This window comes from Thalassophryne amazonica, chromosome 4 (assembly GCF_902500255.1).
Source record: "Thalassophryne amazonica chromosome 4, fThaAma1.1, whole genome shotgun sequence".
Lineage (NCBI taxonomy): Eukaryota > Metazoa > Chordata > Actinopteri > Batrachoidiformes > Batrachoididae > Thalassophryne > Thalassophryne amazonica.
The window spans coordinates 44,797,569-44,821,014 of record NC_047106.1 but is presented as its reverse complement, the minus strand read 5'-3'; the positions used below and the strand labels follow the sequence as shown (position 1 = coordinate 44,821,014).

General features: G+C 39.7%; 1 protein-coding gene across 1 annotated transcript in view; it reads right to left on the bottom strand.

Annotated features, from left to right (window-relative positions):
• clcn2c (chloride channel 2c) overlaps nt 1–23,446 on the bottom strand; it is a 382,840-nt gene that overhangs the window by 343,068 nt on the left and 16,326 nt on the right.

The following is a 23,446-nucleotide window of genomic DNA, read 5'->3' as shown; positions in this document are numbered from 1 at the left end:
AATATGGATTAAAAAAAAAAAAAAAAAAAGGCAGTGCTCAGTGACAATGCATTGAATGTCATACATGGAAGCTGGATGGATTCACATGGGAACAAGCAACTGAAAATTTGACTGAACATTTTCTGTGAGTGAATGGCCGATTGCCGAGCTGGCGAGGTCCCCTAGGGGGGTCCAGGGGCATTCATTCCCGGGAAATTTCGCCGTGGGAGGGGGGGAGCTTTGCAATTTGGTCATTTAAAATACAGTGATGATTGACTCCTATCCTGGAACAAAATATGACTCAAATCTTGATTTCATTAACATTTATTTACTATCTTGTAGGGAAGGTGATCGTCTAGCGGTTAAACCGTTGGGCTTGAGACAAGAAGATCCTTGGCTCAAATCCCAGCCTGACTGGAAAATCACTAGAGGCCCTTGGGCAAGGTCTTTAATCCCCTATTGCTCCCGGTGTGTAGCAAGCACGTTGTATGGCAGGGTGAATGAGAGACATTTGTAAAGCGCTTTGAGCATCTGATCCAAATGGAAAAGCGCTATATAAATGCAGTCCATTTACCATTTATATGTATTGTCTGTAATAAGTTACCACAAATGGACTGACCATCTGCATTAACTGACTTTAATTCTGCTTTCATTGTTTTAATTCGACATTTATCAAATTCTAAGTGCGTCTTAAAAAAACAAACAAACAAACACTTACACCCTTTCTGCTTTAAGTAAATAATACACTTAAAGACATGATAATGTCACTAACAAAAAGACAGGAGGCAGAGCTGGAGGTGGCAGAGCTGAAGATGTTGAGATTCTCTTTGGGAGTGACAAGAATGGACAAGATTAGGAATGAACATATCAGAGGGACAGCTCAGGTGGGACGGTTTGGAGACAAAGTCAGAGAGGCGAGACTGAGATGGTTTGGACATGTGCAGAGGAGGGACCCAGGGTATATAGGGAGAAAGATGCTGAGGACAGAGCCACCAGGCAGGAGGAGAAGAGGGATGCCAAAGAGGAGGTTTATGGATGTGCTGAGGGAGGACATGCAGGTGGTTGGTGTGACAGAGGAAGGGTGAGATGGAAACAATTGATCTGCTGTGGCGGCCCCTAACGGGAACAGCCGAAAGACAAAGAAGTTCACGTGAATTATACCATGGTCAGTGAGAATTCCATGTCTAACTGGCGTGCAATATATTTCTGTATATGCACACGTCGTTCGGCGAGTTAAGTCACTGTAATATCACTCCGCTCTGGTCGTCACCACAGCAACGCGCAAATCAGCTGTGTTTTGACAGGTGAAAGACAAACGCAATAAAACATGGATTTCCAAGTGAATTTTAATATTTTTGGTGAAAATAAAACATTTGAGGAATGGGAAGAGGAGGAGAGGAAAAGAGAACAGCAAAAGCAACAGCATAAAGATTTAACATCGGACGAACTGGACAAGATTGAAGATGGGAAAGAAGAGAATGGTTGCCAAGGATGAAAATATCTTGAGACTGGCATAAAATAGTTCCAAATACTTATGCATTTTTATCAATTTCTGTCAAATGTGTGTTAGCTCACTGTGTGGGACCATGGTATAAGCAGATTAAATGAGAAGCGGTGCATGAAACAGTTTGAATGCACTCCGCTTCACGTCGTGGTGTTTTAAACTCCGCGGCGTGCATTCAAACCGTATAATGCATAGCTTCTCATTGTTTAAGCCTTACTTATGATTCAGTTTCTCAAACACCACACAGATGTCTGATATAAAGTAACCACATTACTCACTAACTGGAGTCAGATATATTGCTATTTATGACAGTACATCTTCTCTTTGCACACCACCCAGCCTATGCAATACATTGCATGCGTACACACACACACACACACACGATTAAGACACTGCAGTTTGTCACAGAGTTGTCTTGTCAGCAGGGGACTAGTTGTGGTGAAGAAATTCCAATTAAATGAATTCAGAGGTAGAGAAGTTCTGCGGAATTAAGGCAATACAGCTGAGTACTGAAACTAAACCATGTACAACCCCTGGCAAAAATTATGGAGTCACCGGCCTCGGAGGATGTTCATTCAGTTGTTTAATTTTGTAGAAAAAAAAAGCAGATCACAGACATGACACAAAACTAAAGTCATTTCAAATGGCAACTTTCTGGCTTTAAGGAAACACTAAGAAATCAGGAAAAAAAAAAAAATTGTGGCAGTCAGTAACGGTTACTTTTTTAGACCAAGCAAAGGGGAAAAAAAAAATAATAATAATTATGGAATCACTCAATTCTGAGGAAAAAATTATGGAATCATGAAAAAAAAAAAAACGCTCCAACACATCACTAGTATTTTGTTGCACCACCTCTGGCTTTTAGAACAGCTTGCAGTCTCTGAGGCATGGACTTAATGAGTGACAAACACTAGTCTTCATCAATCTGGCTCCAACTTTCTCTGATTGCTGTTGCCAGATCAGCTTTGTAGGTTGGAGCCTTGTCATGGACCATTTTTTCAACTTCCAAAGATTTTTAATTGGATTAAGGTCCAGACTATTTGCAGGCCATGACATTGACCCTATGTGTCTTTTTGCAAGGAATGTTTTCACAGTTTTTGCTCTATGGCAAGATGCATTATCATCTTGAAAAATGATATCATCCCCAAACATCCTTTCAATTGTCCAAAATATCAACGTAAACTTGTGCATTTATTGATGTAATGACAGCCATCTCCCCAGTGCCTTTACCTGACATGCAGCCCCATATCATCAATGACTGTGGAAATTTACATGTTCTCTTCAGGCAGTCATCTTTATAAATCTCATTGGAACGGCACCAAACAAAGGTTCCAGCATCATCACCTTGCCCAATGTAGATTTGAGATTCATCACTGAATATGACTTTCATCCAGTCATCCACAGTCTACGATTGCTTTTCCTTAGCCCATTGTAACCTTGTTTTTTTTCTGTTTAAGTGTTAATGATGGCTTTCGTTTAGCTTTTCTGTATGTAAATCCCATTTCCTTTAGGCGGTTTCTTACAGTTCGGTCACAGACGTTGACTCCAGTTTCCTCCCATTCGTTCCTCATTTGTTTTGTTGTGCATTTTCGATTTTTGAGACATATTGCTTTAAGTTTTCTGTCTTGACGCTTTGATGTCTTCCTTGGTCTACCAGTATGTTTGCCTTTAACAACCTTCCCATGTTTGTATTTGGTCCAGAGTTTAGACACAGCTGACTGAACAACCAACATCTTTTGCAACATTGCGTGATGATTTACCCTCTTAAGAGTTTGATAATCCTCTTCTTTGTTTCAACTGACATCTCTCGTGTTGGAGCCATGATTCATGTCAGTCCACTTGGTGCAACAGCTCTCCAAGGTATGATCACTCCTTTTTAGATGCAGACTAACGAGCAGATCTGATTTGATGCAGGTGTTAGTTTTGGGGATGAAAATTTACAGGGTGATTCCATAATTTATTTATCAGAATTGAGTGAGTCCATATTTTTTTCCCCTCTGCTTGGTCTAAAAAAGTAACCGTTACTGACTGCCACAATTTTTTTCTTGATTTCTTAGTGTTTCTTAAAGCCAGAAAGTTGCCATTTGAAATGACTTTAGTTTTATGTCATGTCTGTGATCTGCTTTTTATCTACAAAATTAAACAACTGAACAAACATCCTCCGAGGCCGGTGATTCCATAATTTTTGCCAGGGGTTGTACATGCTAATACAAAATGGATAATGGCAAGACTCTACTTCAGAATAATTTGTTTCTTTAATGCTAGAAATTCAGTGGACTAAATTCCTACATACATGTTGTGAGGAGGTAATAATGTGTCATAACATTTCACAATGTCACAGGTGCATTGTGATATCAATCACAGAGTTATTGTATCATTCCACCTCTACTATAACAATAAACAAAAAGGAGAACACGCAGGTTTGCCCACAGTATGAATTTGGCTATACTGCATGAACCATTAAAGCAGACACTGTCGCCAGGAAAACACCTGGGAACCGTAAGAGCAGCACACTTTGTAGACTTCCATCGTGAGAGTCCGACACTCATGACACTGTGTTCAATCAATTCTTTTCAATGATTGAGACCCTAAAGTCTTCAGGGTCCTGGTATTTCCAGTCTCATTGTATGGTTGTGAGACTGACACTAACTGATGAGTGTAGGTGGACACTGAATGCCTTTTTTAGCATTTTCTTATGACACTATGGCACTCTAATTTATATTGTATAAGTGGATATGGTACGGACTACAATTTCAATTTATATAGCGCCAAATCACAACAGAGTTGCCTCAAGGCACTTCACACAAGTAAGGTCTAACCTTACCAACCCCCAGAGCAGCAGTGGTAAGGAAAAACTCCCTCTGAGGAAGAAATCTCAAGCAGACCAGACTCAAAGTGGTGACCCTCTGCCCAGTGATTGTAATTCTGTTAGAGTTCTCCAAGTATAAATTATTTGCAGAATAAAATTGCACAATATCTCATTTCTTTTTATTAAAATCTCCAACACAAACTGTACTGCATCCAAAACCTGTGATGCCTGTCACAATAACTCCATGTGCCTTTCTCCCCATATACAAATTTGCATCAAGTGGAAACTGTGTTGCACTGTGTGCTTCTTTGCACCAGGTAAAGATGAGGCCCTATATGTCTGCAAATTTTGTACATCAAAGTTGAAAACCAGATTTGCTAACGGCTGATTTATAAATGTCCATTTGCTGCCTTCTCATCTTCATGTGAATGTCCTGAATTTCAAGTTATGTCCAGTAACCGTAAGGCAGACAATTGACTATTTGTGAAATGCGTGAGACCGCGGGAGGAAAGGAGGGAGAAAGAAGTTTGTACACAATGACTCCGTGTTTGTCTTGCACATGCTCAATTGGGACGTGGAAAGGCACGACCATGGCACAGCCCTGTACCGACCCCAACACACACTCTCCAGTAAACTAGTCACCGACATCTGCCTGAGAAAACACAGCTGTGACAATAACTCATGAGAAAATGATGGCTGGAAAACAAAAGCAAAAAGAGAAGATGGACAGCAAAACAAGAGTGTTGAGCACGTCACATGATGCAACAAGTGGTGTGAAAACGCCAACAAAGAGCTACAGAGGGAGAATGTGAGAACACGGCGAGACAAAGGGGTAGGGCATGAAATGAGAGTCATAACAAAACTAGGGTTAGGGTTAACTCTGCTGAGTGTGAGAAGAGGAAAAAGGAACGCATGATGGAGACCCAGGTGAGGAGATAAAAAAAAGAATGAAAATTTCATTGATGCAGTGACTGCAGAAGAAACTCAAAACTCTGTGCCAAGGGGGCCAGTTTTCTGTCAATATCTCTGATAGTATAAAGGTTGCCTCACTTAATCCAATCAGCCAGCAAGAATGCGTGAGTGACTGTTAGAAAACTGCAGCCATCAGCATATAGCTGCACTGCACCACCACCCAGCTACCCCCCCACCCCAACAGCAGTATTTGTTTCCTCATAAATACACTTTGTTTTAAAATGCTACAGATTTGGTTTATAAATGAAAGCAAAACATGCTTTACATAACCACAAGGGCACACAATTTTGCCAAGCTGCTACAACAGGCCTTTTTATGGTGTCGTAGTCTTAGACATTAGCCCTCTAAGTGTCAACGCTCACCCATAATTTCATGCAGAAGGGCCGAGAATGTTGGGGAATGCATTTATTTACTTTATATAGCGCCAAATCACAAAAGAGTTGACTCAAGGCGCTTAAGTCTAACCTTACGAAACCCCAGAGCAACAGTGGTAAGGAAAAACTCCCTCTGAGGAAGAAACCTCAAGCAGATCAGACTCAAAGGGGTGACCCTCTGCTTGGGCCATGCTACAAACAAATTACAGAAACAATTCACGGACAAATATACAAGAATTGCTGTTGGTGCAGAGGACAGGAGGATCGCCAACACGAATACAACTCCCATCTCTGGATGGAGCTGCACCTTAAACAGAGCGAAAATCAGAATCAGGCATCACAAAGACAAAAAATACTGTATAATCTGCCAGCATTAAACAACAAGAAAAACTAAGGTGATTGCCGGCCACTAGCCCTAAACTTCACTAAAAGACCCCAGAATTTAGGTAAAGTTGAGGCCGCAGCCCGCTCCAGTTACTAATAAATTAATTAAAAGAGTAAAACGCATAAAACAAAAAACTGTACCAGTATGCTAGCCATATGAAAGGGAAAATAAGTGCGTCTTAAGTCTGGACTTGAAAATCTCCACAGAATCTGATTGTTTTATTGATGCAGGGAGACCATTCCACAGAACAGGGGCACGATAAGAGAAAGCTCGGTGACCCGCAGACTTCTTATTCACCTTAGGGACACAAAGTAGTCCCGCACCCTGAAAACATAAAGCCGAGCCGGTACGTAAGGTTTAATTAGGTCAGCTAGGTAGGGATGTATATAATGACAAAACTGCTACCAAGTCTCATGAAAATTTGTGCCGTTTTTCCATTCATGCTGCTGACAAACATACAGAGCAGGTTCCTTAATGGGCTGGGAGTTGGGCTATACCAATATGTAGTCCTGCGATCCATTTCTGGCCATGCTATCTGACTACATACCATGACAACACGTCATCTGCATAGTCTCAGTAAACCCAGTTGTAAGTGGACGCTGGTTTTGGCAGGCTTTTCTACAGTGGGTGGGCCAGTGTCCATAAATTTTTAGGGGCACATTATTTTCATTGCCATAGTATGTCATTCATAAAAAAAACATCAGGATTGCGCCGTGTGTATTTATATTGCAGTCATGCTCCTTGATCATATTTATTACAATCGCATCGCCAAACAATTCCAAAGTGAGCAGTAATCTGGAAGACTAAATTAAAACAAGCACTGAAATTCAACAGTCATCATAGCAGAGGTTCAAACTGGACTCTTTCCACTGATATTTTTTTTGCTCCTGCTCTCCCGTCTTTTTTCTTTGTTAATGTCATACACTGCAAGAGGGACTGGGGGATAACAGAATTATATTAAATGACAGAATACATACATTTCTTTAAAAGTTGCATGCAAGGACAATTCAAGATGAGGAATTCTCGAATGCTGCATCTAGATTTTGAACGTAGCTTCATTGTATTAATTTTAGGGAAATCGTATAACTGAGTTGGCCTTTCTGGTTGTCCAATTCTTCCTGTCCACTTCTTAAATCCCTCACCAGCCGATATGCTGAGTGCTGAGACAGGTGATATAGCAATGTGCTATGTCTGTGTGCATACATCCTTTCCTTGATTATGAGTGAGTTACTACAGTGTTTCACAGGAATACCCCACAAGTGCTCCTTTTCACGACACTCTTAAAGCTCACACTCAATGGCCCAGAATCACCACCACTCCAAAATCTAGGGGTGGGCAATACAAAGTAAAAATTCCTGCATGATGCAGCAACACATCCAGGCACATAAATATCTGAAAAGTAACACCATTTTTTGTAATTTTGTCTTTGACATGTCCGTAGTCCAATTTGTTTAACATATGAATTTCTAAACTGAATCCTTCAAATCCAGGATTACTCAAATTAGTGTTTTAGCAATTCCTGAGTTTTGTTTGTGTGTGGATTACAGGAGTGATGTGAACAGGCAAAACCATTACAATAAATGAGGAGCCCAGTGATTTAAAAAAAATAAAAAATAAACACACACCCACACTTTACAAGATTAACTTCTTTAGCTTTGTCACATGTGAAGAGATTAAGTCTATTATATTTAAGATCCTCCCCCACAATGCAAAGAAGGCTTTCAACAAAACTGTGTTAAAGCAAAAGCAAGAGAAAAGCTGCAGTGAAGGAGGTAAAGTGCTAAACAGTGTAGCAATCAATGTACACTTAGAGAGGAGCACAAACAAATTGCTCATGGACAGTGAAGCAGTGAAGTTGATGAAAATACACGCAGTTAGACCAAAATAATTTGGGACAAAGCGTTGTTTCATGGTAAATAGACTGCATTTATACAGCATTTTTCCATCTGAATAAGAAGTTCAAAGTACTTTACAATAATGCCTCACATTCACCCAGACACACACACGATGCCAGGGTGCTGCCATGCAAGGCGCTCACTAGGAGCAACTTTGTGGTTCACGACCTTACCTAAGAGCTCAGTGATTTTCAGGTCAGGCTGAGTTGTAAGCACAATCTCAGAAAAAACAGTTAACGCCTAGATGTCTTTAGTTCTAGGCCTCTTTGGAAATCCTTCAGTACCGCTGGAATGACTGTCAAACAAAAACAGTTAGTTGGGGAGACTCGGATGAGGCGTCTCACCTGTGTAAAAAGCATGAGCCAGCACACGGGTGCCTCAGTGCTGAGAGCCCCAGCAGCTGAAAAAGGCCAAGCGGACCCCCACGTTTCACCTGGCTGTGGTAGGTGCATAGTTAGCTTGAAGAAACAGGAGGAGACCAGCCGTATGCCTGGGTGGTTGCTAGCTACTGTATGCAATAGGGATGTGAATCGTACAACAACTCACAATTCAATTCGATTCTGATTCTTGGGGTGACGATTCGATTCAGAATCGATTTTCGATTCAAAGAGCTCTGAGAAATAGTTATATTACTTAAAAAATGCTTATGTTTAAGAAAATGCAGCTTTACAAGGTTAATCAAGTGATTCTAGATGTAAATTTACATATCTGCTTTGCTCGTTCAGAGTTGGTTGGCAGTTTAGCAAAGCGCTGGTCAGTAGTCGGCACATACCGCTGCTCCCCTCTTTTAGCTACGGGTGATGACGTAGCATGTGGGCTTGCAGATTTGAAGTGTTTCCAAAGTACTTGACTTTCATTTTGTAGATTTTGCACACTGCATAAGTCATGTCAAGCTCCTTGTTATGCAGCAAATAAAATCCAAAATGCGCCCAAACATTTGCCTTCAGCAAAGACAGGGCTGGCTGAATTAGCTCTTCGTCCACCATGCTAAGCTGCAGCTCACGAATGTTTGAAGCACGCCAGACCCTCCCCTCATGGGGACGCTGTAGTATGGAAGCCGCTGCCTGACAAACAGTAGACGCAGCGAGGAAGCAAGAAAATGTTTTTAAAAATCGATTCTTGGACATTTTGGATCGATTCAGAATCATAATAAATAAGAATCGCGATTCGGACATGAATCGATTTTTTCCCAGCACCCCTAGTATGCAAGTTTAGGACTGGAGCCTTATTGTACATCCAATAATGTGTTAACCTTTAAAACATTCATGACTCATACATATCAAATGGCATGAAATGTAACAAAATAATGAAATTTGCATCATATTTAACTTTTACTTCAATTGGCTCAAGTTGTGGCACTTACAGATTAAAATTAAAAAAAGGAGAGATTAAAATAGAAAAAAAAGAGACAAACCTTGAATTATTTTATTACACTTTACATGGGCCCGTTTATGTTGGAGAAGGGCCCATCATAAGGAGAAAATGGCCATTCGTTCAGCACTGAGAGGCCGTCAGCCCATACTACCCTTATGAAATATAAGGCACTGATTCAGGACTTCTCTGTTCGCATTTCAGTTCCAATCCAATTGTTTACAATTACACATTCTTTGTGTTTTGACAGGATGTATTTGCATTTTTATGATATATCAATGGCATAAAATGGCCTTAAAGTGATGTTGGTAATATGATATTTTTCTGAAAAAAGATAACACCCAGCAAAATTAGTTATTCTGACAGACCTAGGTGAACCTTTCCTTGTTGAAAAGCTGTCAAAATATCAGGGTATCAGATTCAGTTTCTTATGCTGAAATGCAAAAACACATATTTCTCCCAAACATGCACACAAAGTGGATGGCAATAGGGATTGACTGATGCCGATACCAGTACTGTGTTATCAATCATTAATAAAACTGCCCCAGTGGTACACAAAGCACATTCCAATGGCAACAGGAACAAGATGAAGAACTGATTTTCAGGGTCAGCTGCACAGAGAAAGCTGCTTTTCTCAAGTACAGTCTAGTAACAAGTCACGTAGCATTCCAAAAACAGGGGCTCACAAGGAATTAAAGTTTAAGCCCCGATTTAGTTTACACTCAGAAGTCCAAACTCATTTTTACCTTCTCTTATTGACCCTATACACTGTAGAAACAAGAAGATCCCCCAAAGCCCTCATTCTGAACAGGCTGAACCACCATACTGACCAATTACTTGTAACCACGACTTGTGTGATTGTTTGTCGAGCAGAGCAGGTAGGTCTGTGGGAAAGGAGTTGAAGCACCAATATATGGACCTGGGTTTGATTGCAGTTTTGTATTTGTGCTTTCATAATGACTGCATTTATATATTTAAATTCTACTGTTATCTGAACAAAATCATCATGAGAAGTTCAAACTAACATTGGAAGTTGCATTAAAAATTTCACCAAGTCAGTAGCACCATAAAATGGCCATATCTACCATTTATAAATTAAATTTCAGGTACTGATCAAACACTAAAGTAAAACAACAACACGACCTAGGGCTGAAACGATTAGTCGAATAACTCGAATATTTCTATTACAAAAAATGTTCAAGGCAAATTCTGTGCCTCAAAGCTCCATTTAACATTGTAGTACATATGCCAGGCCTGTGTGTGGTGCTGTAACATCCCCAGAAAAAAAAAAGAAAAACACTAGAGCATGTGCATAAGCCGTGTAAACGATAATCAATGTAGCACCAAAAGCTACAGCTTTCCAGCACAACACACACAGAGTAAAAGAAAGATGGTCCACACTGATCATCTGAAATAGCTTACTGCACTTTTAAACTGAAACACTGTTTAAAAAAAAAACAAAAACACACCCTTTCATCCACTGGCTGCTCTCCACTCTATGTGGAGAGCGGCTATGCGCCCAGGGTGTCTCTCTCTACTCGGTGTGAGGGGCTCAGCACTCCGTCATACCAGGTGAGTCACCTCCAGCTGAAATGCATCTGCTGAATTGCAGAGAAAGAGGGATACATTTTTTTTTTTTCATTAATTAACGCAGAGACGCAGTCCAGCAAACTTTCAAAAAATAAATAAAACTTAAAAATTGTTTAATTTTACAAGCTGGGGGGGAGGAAACACAGCCACATCCATCGCCGTTTCAGTAAAATGTCAAGACTTTGGCTCGAGTCTGTTCGCCTGATCGTCGGCTGAATAGACATTTTGGCACGGTCCTTGCTGCCCCGGCCGCCAGGTGAATAGACTCGGCCCTCTATGTGCACTTTAAGCTTTCGTCGACAGGTTGCAGAGCGGATTTATCAATGTGGTTTTTGTGGAAAAGCTGCACTCCAGAACCCAGTTTTTCCACAGGCTGTGCTCACATTCACGTGCAGCCTGACTGAGGATTACAACCGACCACCTGTACTTACAGTCCAGTGTCAGGGGAGTGCTGAGCGCCTGATGCCGGGAAAGATGCAAAACATGTAGAGGTGTGACAGAATAACTACCCAGGAAAACAGAAAAGGATACACTAAATTTGACAATATGCATGATGGCGCAACGACATTGTGCCATTACTTAGGGCCCCTTCACACAGTGCAAAATTGGTCGAATTATGGAAAAACAGTTCGAATTAGCGCACCATGAAACATCGCCCCGACGGGGAGGCGTGCATGGTCCCAGTGTGACGGTTTGTGCACTCGGTGTCTTTCGAGCAGGAAACCGTGCAAGCTGCTGCAGCTACTCGCACTGTGGAATAAACTGCACCACATTGCGCTGCAAATGTGGAAGAAAATAAAATAAAAACCAGCTGTATAATTGATGAATATCACTGGGTTGATATAAATAATATTTAAGAGTTGACGCAATACAGAACATCGCAGTTAAATAACCCTGGTTAAAAAAAAAGAGCCACTCCCAGGACTTGAACCCACATACTGATTACCAGACGAAACTTTATCACTGCGCCACAATCACTATCTCATAACAGGAGTGTGAAATGGTTAAAATAACAAGCAGATAAACTTATTTTCAAAAAAAAAAAAAAAAAAAAAAAAAAAAAAGGCGCTGTGATAACTGACCAAACAGCATTTGGTATAGTGTATTTCTGCTGATATGTGACTGAAAGTGGCGTAGCTGTTGTACTGTTGGCCTGTCACAGGCTCTTGCGGCGCGCCGCTCACTGTCAGACAGACATGATGTTCAGATCGCCTACTGCACGCATCACAAGCTGGAACAGCCTGTCAATGTGCACGCTCCCCAGCCAGCGCACAGACCAAGGTGTCACTCTGATCAGATGAGAGGTGCCTTGCGAACCACAAGCATGCACGTGTTTGGGGGAGCTGACACTCTGGTATGTCACATGTGCACTCAGCAACTCCAGTCATGGGGCACTTAAAAATGTAAGAAATGTGGCAGGGTTGGTGGCCAAGTGGTTAATGCACTTGGTTTCAGTTCAGAAGGCTCCAGGTTCAAATCCCACCCCTGCCACATTTCTCCATGTAATGTGGAGTTGCGTCAGGAAGGGTATCTGGCATAAAACCTGTGCCAATTCAACATGCAGATCCACTCTTGGATTTGCTGTGGCAACCCCGAGTGCAAACAAGGGAGCAGCCGAAGGGACTTACTTTTACTCTATCAGGTTGTTAAGCGCCGACGTAACGCATCACGTGATAAATCTGTTTCCAGGTCCAAAGATCTCCAAGTTTACAATTAAAGTTACATCTGTTTGATCTTTTTAAGGATTTACAGTTTAAGTTTAGTTTGTGTTTACATTGTGCGCAAACCTCCGTCCCTCCCTTCTCCGCCTCCACCTCCGTTAACCACATTCGTCTGGTTCTATGGTCAGAGCACTTAAAATTTATTTATTTTTTTTTACTTTACATACTTTATTATGCACAGGTAAAATATACATGTCTGTTTGTTAATAAATAATATTTATTAAAATAAACAGGACGTTAAAGTGCAAACTTCACTTTCTCCCCGAACGACATGAACAGGAAGCGATCGCAGCAACTCCCATCGAAAATAATGGAGAAACAACCTAAGCTTCTGACATTTTTACAGAAAACAAATGCAGTAACAATGTCTAAAAACCCAGTTAATATATCCAGGAGAGTTTTAGGCACAATATACAAAGAGCATTATGTTGCGATGTTAATGCTGTTGTCGGTATGCAATGGTGTAAGTGCAGCAAGGAGATTTTTTACCCTTGTCGAAAGTAAAGAATCATCTGTAGAAAGTTTCTTGTTTTCAGGGTATAACTGGGTCCGTTTGGGGTTCTAGATTTAAAAACAGGTCACTTAGGGAAGCCATAAATACAATTAAGGGTCTTTGGGTTATTAATCTTATCGAACAAAAGTGTTTGAAAAAGAACCCGAGTTGGCACTAACCTGCCTACAGGCTGAGGTGGTACAATTAATTCTTTCAAACAAAAGTAGGGTTTTTATATTAACTGATGTCTTTTACTCTAAACTTAATGTTCAGACAGATGTACTGTACAGTTGTCAGATTGTGTGCATGTTTGTGCAGCTATGCTATTCTTAAATATGAAGTCCCCTTTGATTTAGCGCATAAACTGACAATATGGTGTTAAAATCTAGCGATAAAATATATCTTTCATCCTGCAGTATAACAAAATTCCAGCTAACATTAAACACTGAAAGTAATTTGTGGGTGGGTGGGGGGGAGATGTTCATGTCAAAAATAAAATAAATAAATAGCAAGTTCACCACAGCAGATCTTCCAGATGAAGAAAGAAACAAATGTACAAGGGTCAAAGTTTGTCCAGCTGATATCACAACATGTATTCAATAATTAATTCAGTCATTTTATATTCCCATGGGGGAGCTGGGGCCTAGTCACTGGGCAAAAGGCAGGGTACACACTGGACAGGCTTCAATTCTTTAACAGGGCCCCACAGACAAACACATTCACCTAAACGGCATTGTGTTTGGAAATAGGAAGGAAGCGATCCCAGGACCTTCACACTGTGAGGCAACACACCAACAACAGACACTGTGCAGCCCGCAGGTATTCAGTACTGTCGATTTTAAGTTTGTATCAACCACACACACACACATATTTTCAGGAATATGAGTTGGCCCATTTTCTTTAGAATCAAACATATTCCAAAGCAACACAAAAATATTGTGTCATAATCTATGACTACAAGATGGCACAGTCTACAACATGTGACAAGTTGCTCCCGTCTACTGAATAAAGTAATGTGATTGACACGCAGAAGCACCACCTCTGAATGAGAAAAAGGTTCTTTATCTATGCTCTTGCATTTAAAAAACACCCACACACAACAAGATTTAAGAAACTGAATACAACTTTTATACTGCTCGACATTTATTTGGACTGTGTGACACACCAAGAACAACAAAGGCAAGTAAGCTAAGCCACCACAAGTCTATTATCTTTCACAGTTTTGTAAGTGAACACAAAAAAATGAGTTTTCAAACATTTAATTACATTACACGTTTACCTCACATACGATGGTCTATTCAGCAGCCAAGGGCTGTTTTTATCTGGTATGATGATTGAATCAGTTTACTTGCATTTTTTTTTTTTTTTTTTTGCCTGTTAGAATAACAATTCATAAGCTTCTGCAGGCTATGGTGGTGTTTGCAAGTAATAAAATGAGAGTTAGGTGATTGGCTAAACCTTTGTTTTAATTCCAAATAATAAATCAGCAGGTAGATTTCAACAAGTATTTGCAAACTGAGCATAACTGATAGAAAGAATGAGAGTTCCAAGAATTTAACTTTAATTATGCCATTTATCTTGAGTATTGTGTGTCATCAGCAGTGTTTGACATGCATCCAAGCAGCAGCCCAATGGCCGTTTTAATTAGTGCCCAATCATTTAATCTGCTCCAGACACAATTGAACAAATGACTACTGCCATTTGTCAGTTTGTAGCCGGTCAGTTTGTAGCCTCAGAATATTTTACTTGTGCTCTTCTCAACCATTTACCTACTGTAGATAACAGTATCTTGTGTATACTCCAACAGCCATTTGAAAAGCTTAAGTGCTGAATAGTCAGATTTGACTGCCCATGTTAACTTTATTATACTAGTGTTCTTGAACACGGTCAGGCATTTTTAAGTGAGTCTCTCCCTTATGTGTGAAATGATGTACGGATTAAGGGTGCGCGTATACACAAAATTGGGATAGGCCACACTGGCACGACTGTGCAAAATAAAGGCATTAATGGTTAGCTACTTTACCCCCGAGATCCATACACGGCTGTCACCTTACCTAACTGATGAGGAACTGATCTGAATAATAAATTTTAAGAGGATGCCTCTTCAGGGACTCTGCACCGGTTATGATTTCTCCTCCTGCATCCATATTCATCTCCTCCTATTCCTCATTTACAATACTTTTTTTTTTTTTCATCGTACATACTAGATTAACACTATGGGTTTTGGGAGATATAATGGATATACATGCAGCATTAGACTTGTTCAATGGCAGCACTTTAGCCTTTATCAAAAAGGCTAAAATACCTCGACTGAAAGTTCTCATTTCAACTAAAACTAGACAAATTAACAGACTTTTAGTCAGCTAAAGAATGACTAAATTAAAATGGTATGTAAATAAACAAACATGACATCTGACACATGACTAAGACTAAATTTTAAAAAAGCAAACCAGGGACAAAATTAAACACTGACAGAGTTATGAATGCTATTCCATTTCTGCCAAGAAAACTGAAATCCTGCACACTGTAGCTTTAAACATTCCTTTATTTTGGCTTTGATATTTGTAATTAGTTTTTGTCATGCGACTGGTTTTCACAGAGTTTAAAATTCCGAGCTTTAATATACTCTGGACAAGCCTCAAGTCTTCATTACAAAGTTAAAATGTGCAAAAGCCCAAGGATGCTCACACTTTTGTCTGCTGTTATTGATAAACACATTTTCAAATAAATTACTGTGGGTAATAACAGTGAGATGTAATCAGCAGCTAATCTCTATCAAAGCACAGCCATAACAGATAAGAGATACAGATTCAATTTATTATTATACCCTTGGGTAAAATTAGTTTACAGTGAGTGAGTCATCTCAGTTGGCAAACACACAGCAAAACACAGAACAAGACAAAGTGACAACAGTGCTAAAAAGCTAAAAGAACCACAAGGACGGCCCCAAAATAGAATAAAAGCAAGATGAGTTAAAACATATCATACCGAGCCAAAAGGATAAAAACTAAATAAGTAAATAAAAATGTGCTGTTCATAAAAACAAGGTAAAAGAGACTATACAAAAAATAAATACAAAAGTTATATTTAAGTTTCTGTTACTTGTTTACAGCACTGATGGCTGCTGGTACAAAACTGTTTTTGTAGAGTTTAGTTTTACAAGCTGGTACCCTGAACCTCTAACCTGAGAGGAGCAGCTGAAACGCACTATGAAGAGGGTGGGAGTCGTCTCTCAAAACTGAACCAGCGATCCTCTGTACTTGTTTGATATACAGGGATTCTGGCTGAAGCTGAGACTCTCCAATCAGCTTGCTCAACCATTTCACAATTTGGTTTAGACAGTTTGTTTTTGAGGGCCACGCTTCAAAACCATGAAACAAGACAGAAGGATAAAACTAATTCTATAAAAGCAAGATAAAACAAGGTCAGCATGGTTCTGTCAAAGTTAAAAGTGGACAGTTTCCTCAAACAATAGAGGCGCTGGCGTCCCTTTTTGTACACAGCGTCACAGTTTGCTTAGAAGTTCAGTTTGTCATCAATGACAGTTCCAAGATATTTATGTGCTGACACACTCCACTGTCTGACCTTTTAAAGCTGTTGCCTCTTGACTGGGAGCACTATTTTTACAAAAGTCAATAATCATGTATTTTGTTTTAGAGATGTTCATCTCAAGAAAAGACTTACTGCACCAGTCAAGAAAATCAGTGACAACTGGGCCGTGACTCCTATCATTGTCTTTAAGCAGGCTGACAATCACTGATATAAAAGTGAACAATGTCCACTTTTATATCAGTGTATAAGTGCGTCACAGTGAACACAAATAATCCACCTTGTGCAAAGAACTCACAAGGTTATGGTGTGTGTACAAACACCAACCTGTATTTCTGCAAAATTTGTTTGATCCAAAAAGAGTAACAACACAATTGATAAATTAACATTGTAACATGTGATCTGCATTGAGAAACATACACACTGCAGAAGGTTTTAAAACTGATATTTGCGACCGTAATCCAGTATTAACATCCGATAAGACACAAGGGGGTTATTTCCATTTTAATTCAATCCCATCGTTTACACAGTTTATTAATTTGGTCGGTGAAGCTTACTGTTAGCAACAGGGTCTTCATCCCACACTGGAAATTCTGTGAGCAGACCCAGAGATTTCTTGAACTTATTTATTTGGCACACAACTCGTTAATAACAAAAACTGATATACAAGACAATTCCACAGTGACAGGTGTGACCAAAAGGGGGGTGAGCAGAAGCAAAGCTTATAAATGCTTACCCCATATACGTATACAACCCCTGGCAAAAATTATGGAATCACCAGCCTCGGAGGATGTTCATTCAGTTGTTTAATTTTGTAGAAAAAAGCAGATCACAGACATGACACAAAACTAAAGTCATTTCAAATGGCAGCTTTTTGGCTTTAAGAAACACTAAGAAATCAGGGAAAAAAAAAAAAATTGTGGCAGTCAGTAACGGTTACTTTTTTAGACCAAGCAGAGGCGGAAAAAACAAAAAATGGAATCACTCAATTCTGAGGAAAAAATTATGGAATCATGAAAAACAAAAGAACGCTCCAACACATCACTAGTATTTTGTTGCACCACCTCTGGCTTTTATAACAGCTTACAGTCTGAGGCATGGACTTAATGAGTGACAGAGTACGCTTCATCAATCTGGCTCCAACTTTCTCTGATTGCTGTTGCCAGATCAGCTTTGCAGGTTGGAGCCTTGTCATGGACCATTTTCTTCAACTTCCAAAGATTTTCAATTGGATTAAGATCCGGACTATTTGCAGGCCATGACATTGACCCTATGTGTCTTTTTGCAAGGAATGTTTTCACAGTTTTTGCTCTATGGCAAGATGCATTATCATCTTGAAAAATGATTTCATCATCCCCAAACATCCTTTCAATTGATGGGATAAGAAAAGTGTCCAAAATATCAACGTAAACTTGTGCATTTATTGATGATGTAATGACAGCCATCTCCCCAGTGCCTTTACCTGACATGCAGCCCCATATCATCAATGATTGTGGAAATTTACATGTTCTCTTCAGGCAGTCATCTTTATAAATCTCATTGGAACGGCACCAAACAAAAGTTCCAGCATCATCACCTTGCCCAATGCAGATTTGAGATTCATCACTGAATATGACTTTCATCCAGTCATCCACAGTCCACGATTGTTTTTCCTTAGCCCATTGTAACCTTGTTTTTTTCTGTTTAGGTGTTAATGATGGCTTTCATTTAGCTTTTCTGTATGTAAATCCCATTTCCTTTAGGCGGTTTCTTACAGTTCTGTCAGACGTTGACTCCAGTTTCCTCCCATTCGTTCCTCATTTGTTTTGTTGTGCATTTTCGATTTTTGAGACATATTGCTTTAAGTTTTCTGTCTTGACGCTTTGATGTCTTCCTTGGTCTACCAGTATGTTTGCCTTTAACAACCTTCCCATGTTTGTATTTGGTCCAGAGTTTAAACACAGCTGACTGAACAACCAACATCTTTTGCAACATTGCGTGATGATTTACCCTCTTTTAAGAGTTTGATAATCCTCTCCTTTGTTTGAATTGACATCTCTTGTGTTGGAGCCATGATTCATGTCAGTCCACTTGGTTTAACAGCTCTCCAAGGTGTGATCACTCCTTTTTACATGCAGACTAATGACCAGATCTGATTTGATGCAGGTGTTAGTTTTGGGGATGAAAATTTACAGGGCGATTCCATAATTTATTCCTCAGAATTGAGTGATTCCATATTTTTTTCCCTCTGCTTGGTCTAAAAAAGTAACTGTTACTGACTGCCACAATTTTTTTTTCTTGATTTCCTATAGTGTTTCTTAAAGCCAGAAAGTTACCATTTAAAATGACTTTAGTTTTGTGTCATGTCTGTGATCTGCTTTTTTCTACAAAATTAAACAACTGAATGAACATCCTCCGAGGACGGTGATTCCATAATTATTGCCAGGGGTTGTACACACACCCTACCCCCAGAGCAAGCACACAGGCAACAGTGGTAAGGAAAAACTTGAACTTGAAGAAACCTCAAGCAGACCAGACTAAGGGATGACCCTCTGCTTGGGCCATGCTACAAACACATTTAACAACACAAACGCAAATCCCATTATCATAAACATGTCAAGTGAACACCGTGTCTTTGTCCACACACACACACACGAATGTTACTGAACAAGTTCACAATTACAACTGACGACACAAAACTCATCGTACTTCATTAGATACATATCTTGAAAACTTTTTTATATTGATTTTTAAACTGATTGATATTTGGACATCGTTTGAGTTCATCCATCAGGTTATCCCATAATCTAGGGCCACACATGGAGACACAGAAACCTTTCCTGGTCACCCGAGCCAGCAATTTTAAAATGATACAAGCCCCGTAAGTTATATTTTCCTTCTCTCTCTCATTAAAATATTCTTGAATTCTAAATGGCACTTCTTTATTTTTCACTTTGTGCATTAATTGAACAGTCTTGAACGAAAATCATATCATTAAGTTTTAATATTTGAGATTTAATGAACAGTGGGTTGGTGTGGTCTCGATAACCTGCATTATGAATTGTCCTTAATGCTCTTTTTTGAAGAATGAATAATGGTTGCAATATAGTTTTGTAATTGTTGCCCCAAACTTCAGCACAATAAGTCAAGTAGGGTGCAACCAGTGAACAATAGAGAGTATGTAGTGCTCTGCAATCAAGAACATGCTTTACTTTATTTAATACTGCAATACTTTTGGATACCTTCATTTGAATATGCTAATATGAGCTTTCCAATTTTTTCATCAATAATGACACCTAAACACTTATTCTCTTTGACACATTCTGTTTACCCCATGTATATTTAACTGAATTTGTATGTCTTTTTTTAATAATTTCCAAATATCAATTTAGTTTTAGACAAATTTAATGATAATTTGTTAATAACAAACCATCTCTTTAACTATCATTTCTGTTCCTAAATAAGATAATTGTTGCAGATTTTCCTCTGAGCAAAACAGGTTTGTGCCATCTGCAAAGAGCACAGTTTTAACCATATCTGAGACTTTACATAAATCATTAATGTTATAAAATAAATAATTTTGGGCCCAACACAGAACCTTGTGGTAGCCCACAAATGATGTCCAGATATGAAGAACAGTATTCCCCGAGTTTAACAAACTGCTTTCGGTTTTGTAAGTAGCTTTTCTCTTCTTACAGAAAGTGTGAGGGGCAACAGCAGCCATAAAAGTCTGACACAAAGTCAAAATGTAAGATATGGTTTGGGGGGGAAGTTGAATGGAATTACAACCCCAATTCCAATGAAGTTGGGACGTTGTGTGAAATGTAAATAAAAACAGAATACAATGATTTGCAAATCCTCTTCAATCTATATTCAACTGAATACACCACAAAGACAAAGATATTTAATGTTCAAACTGATAAACTTTGTTTTTGGGCAAATATTTGCTCATTTTGAAATTGATGCCTGCAACATTTCAAAAAAGCTGGGATGGGGCAAGAAAAGACTGGGAAAGTTGATGAATGCTCAAAGAACACCTGTTTGAAACATTCCACAAGTGAACAGTTTAATTGGAAACAGGAGAGTCATGATTGGGTATAAAAAGGAGCATCCCCAAAAGGCTCAGCTGTTTACAAGCAAAGATGGGGTGAGGATCACCAGTTTGAGAACAACTGCATGAAAAAAATTAGTCCAACAGTTTAAGAACAATGTTTCATTGCAAGGAATGTAGGGATTCCATCATCTACAGTCCATAATATAAATCAGAAGATTCAGAGAATCTGGAGAACTTTCTACACGTAAGCGGCAATGCCGAAAACCAACATTGAATGCCCGTGACCTTTGATCCCTCAGGTGTCACTGCATTAAAAACAGACATTGTGTAAATGATCTTACCGCATGGGCTCAGGAACACTTCAGAAAACCACTGTCAGTTAACAGTTCATCGCTACATCTACAAGTAGAAGTTAAAACTCTACCATGCGAAGCGAAAGCCATACATCAACACCATCCAGAAATGCTGCTGCCTTCTCTGGGCCCAAGCTCATTTGAAATGGACAGACGTAAAGTGGAAAAGTGTGCTGTGGTCTGATGAATCCAGATTTCGAAATGATTTGGAAATCATGGACGGCGTGTCCTCCAGACAAAAGAGGAAAGAGACCATCCAGATTGTTACCAGCGCAAAGTTCAAAAGCCAGCATCTGTGATGGTATGCTGGTGTGTTAGTACCCATGGCATGGGCAACTTACACATCTGTGATGGCACCATCAATGCTGAAAGGTACATCCAGGTTTTGGAGAAACATAAGCAATGTCTTTTTCAGGGATGTCCCTGCTTACGAGATTTATTAGAAAACTAACCGGCAGTTTTATTAAAAAAACAAAAACAAAAAACAAACAAAAAAAAACCTATATGGATTTGAATCACGTGCGATTACGCCAGACATGCTTGAACCCTCGTGCGCATGCGTGAGTTTTTTCACGCGTGTCGGTGACGTCATCCGCCTGTGGGCAGACTTTGAGTGAGCACTGGTCCAGCCCTCTCGGCTGAAATCCTTTGTCTGAGACGCTGCTGGAGACGGCGCGCGTTGCTTTATCAAAATTTTTTCAGGGCCTGTGAGGGATATCCGAGTGGACACTATTCGAGAAATTCTGCAGGTTTTCGGTGTAAAGTTTAACGGCTGATGAGAGGTTGTGGAGTTTTTCGCTTTAAGGACAGCTCACAAAGCGGATCGGCGCGGTCGGAGGTGGCGTCCGTCTGGCTGTTTCGAGCTGAAAACTTCCTAATTTAAGGCTCTGTTCACCCAGGACGTCGTCAGAGAACAGAGAAGTTTCAGAAGAAGTCGGCATGAGGAGTTTGTGGTCCACTCAGTTGTGCCTTGCAGTTTTGAAAAAATTTTGATCAAACAAAGCAGCATTCCGAGCCATTCCTAAACAATGGAGAAAAAAAAAAAAAAAAAAAAAAAAAAGACGAGAGGGTGGGCCACTCCTCACTCAAAGACTGCCCACAGGCGAACGACGTAACCGACAGGCGTGAAAAAAAACTCTTGCATGCCCACAAGTGTTCAAGCATGTCTGATTACATCAGACATGCTCGATTCAAATCCATATGGTTTTTGAAAAAAAAAAATAATAAGGTCGGATACTTTTCTAATAGACCTCGTATTTCAGCAAGACAGTGCCCTAGTGCAGAGTTTTAACATTTCCCTGTTTTAGTGCTGCAAGTTGTTGGAGATGCACCTAAACCTTCGTCTGATAACGAACCTGTTCATGATTATTTTATTATCAAAACACTGATAATCAGTCACTGTGACAGGGTCACACTGACAATGCAGGGCTCAAGCTAAAATCTAAACCTGTGCACCTGTTTAGCCACAAGGGGGGAAGTTGTTGTAAGTTATCGCCACACCACCCCCACAAAGCAAGTCTGCTGCAGTATTATCACCCATTTCATCCTATCCAGATTTATACATGGCTGACAGAGGAAAACAACATTGATACTGTATGTCTCAATGATGTGGTCTTGCCCTGGACCTGTATATAAGAACTAGAGCGCAGTCCCATTGCTGCACACTAAATGAAAACGGCCCTTCATGGACAGTGACATGACGTCTCCTAACCGGGCAAAATATTGATGAAGTCCCGGATGTTGATGCATTTTCAAAGGAGATTCACGACTGAACACACGCAAAGTTTAGTACTTTCCTGACATAATTTAATTTTACTGGCTCGATATCCAGGTCAAAATGGCATTTTAACATGGATTTTGTGAGCATTTTTCTGACAGTCACATATTCCCAGATATTAGTGTTGAAAGTTAGACGGATCTGCGCTGTTAAGCTATGCTGCTATAGGCTGAGCTGCTGCGATCAACGCAGCGCAGCTCCTAAAACCATTACAATACATTTATATGTTATATATATATATTTTTTTTTTTTTTTTTTTTTTTTTTTTTTTTTTTTTTTACACAATTATCCTTTATTGACCGAGTTTCATTCATGAAGTCGATGGTGTGGGTACACATCTCTGTGTGGGTGTGACTGAGCGACACAGCCCGGGTCATTATAATCTCATTTTAAGGTGCAAATTAAAAAAAAAATAATAATAATAATCCTGTCTTGTCAAACAATTTTAATCACCAACGACAAGTATTTTAACTAGACATTGGTCTAGCAGTGGAAAATATCAACTAGACATAAGTGAAGAGTTAGTGGTCCGTGTCATCGGGCGACACAGGTACGGCAGGAAACATACAGCTGTTTATTATCCAAATATCACGGACAAAGTGACAAGAATAACCAAAACCACTTACTTATGGAAGGAAATG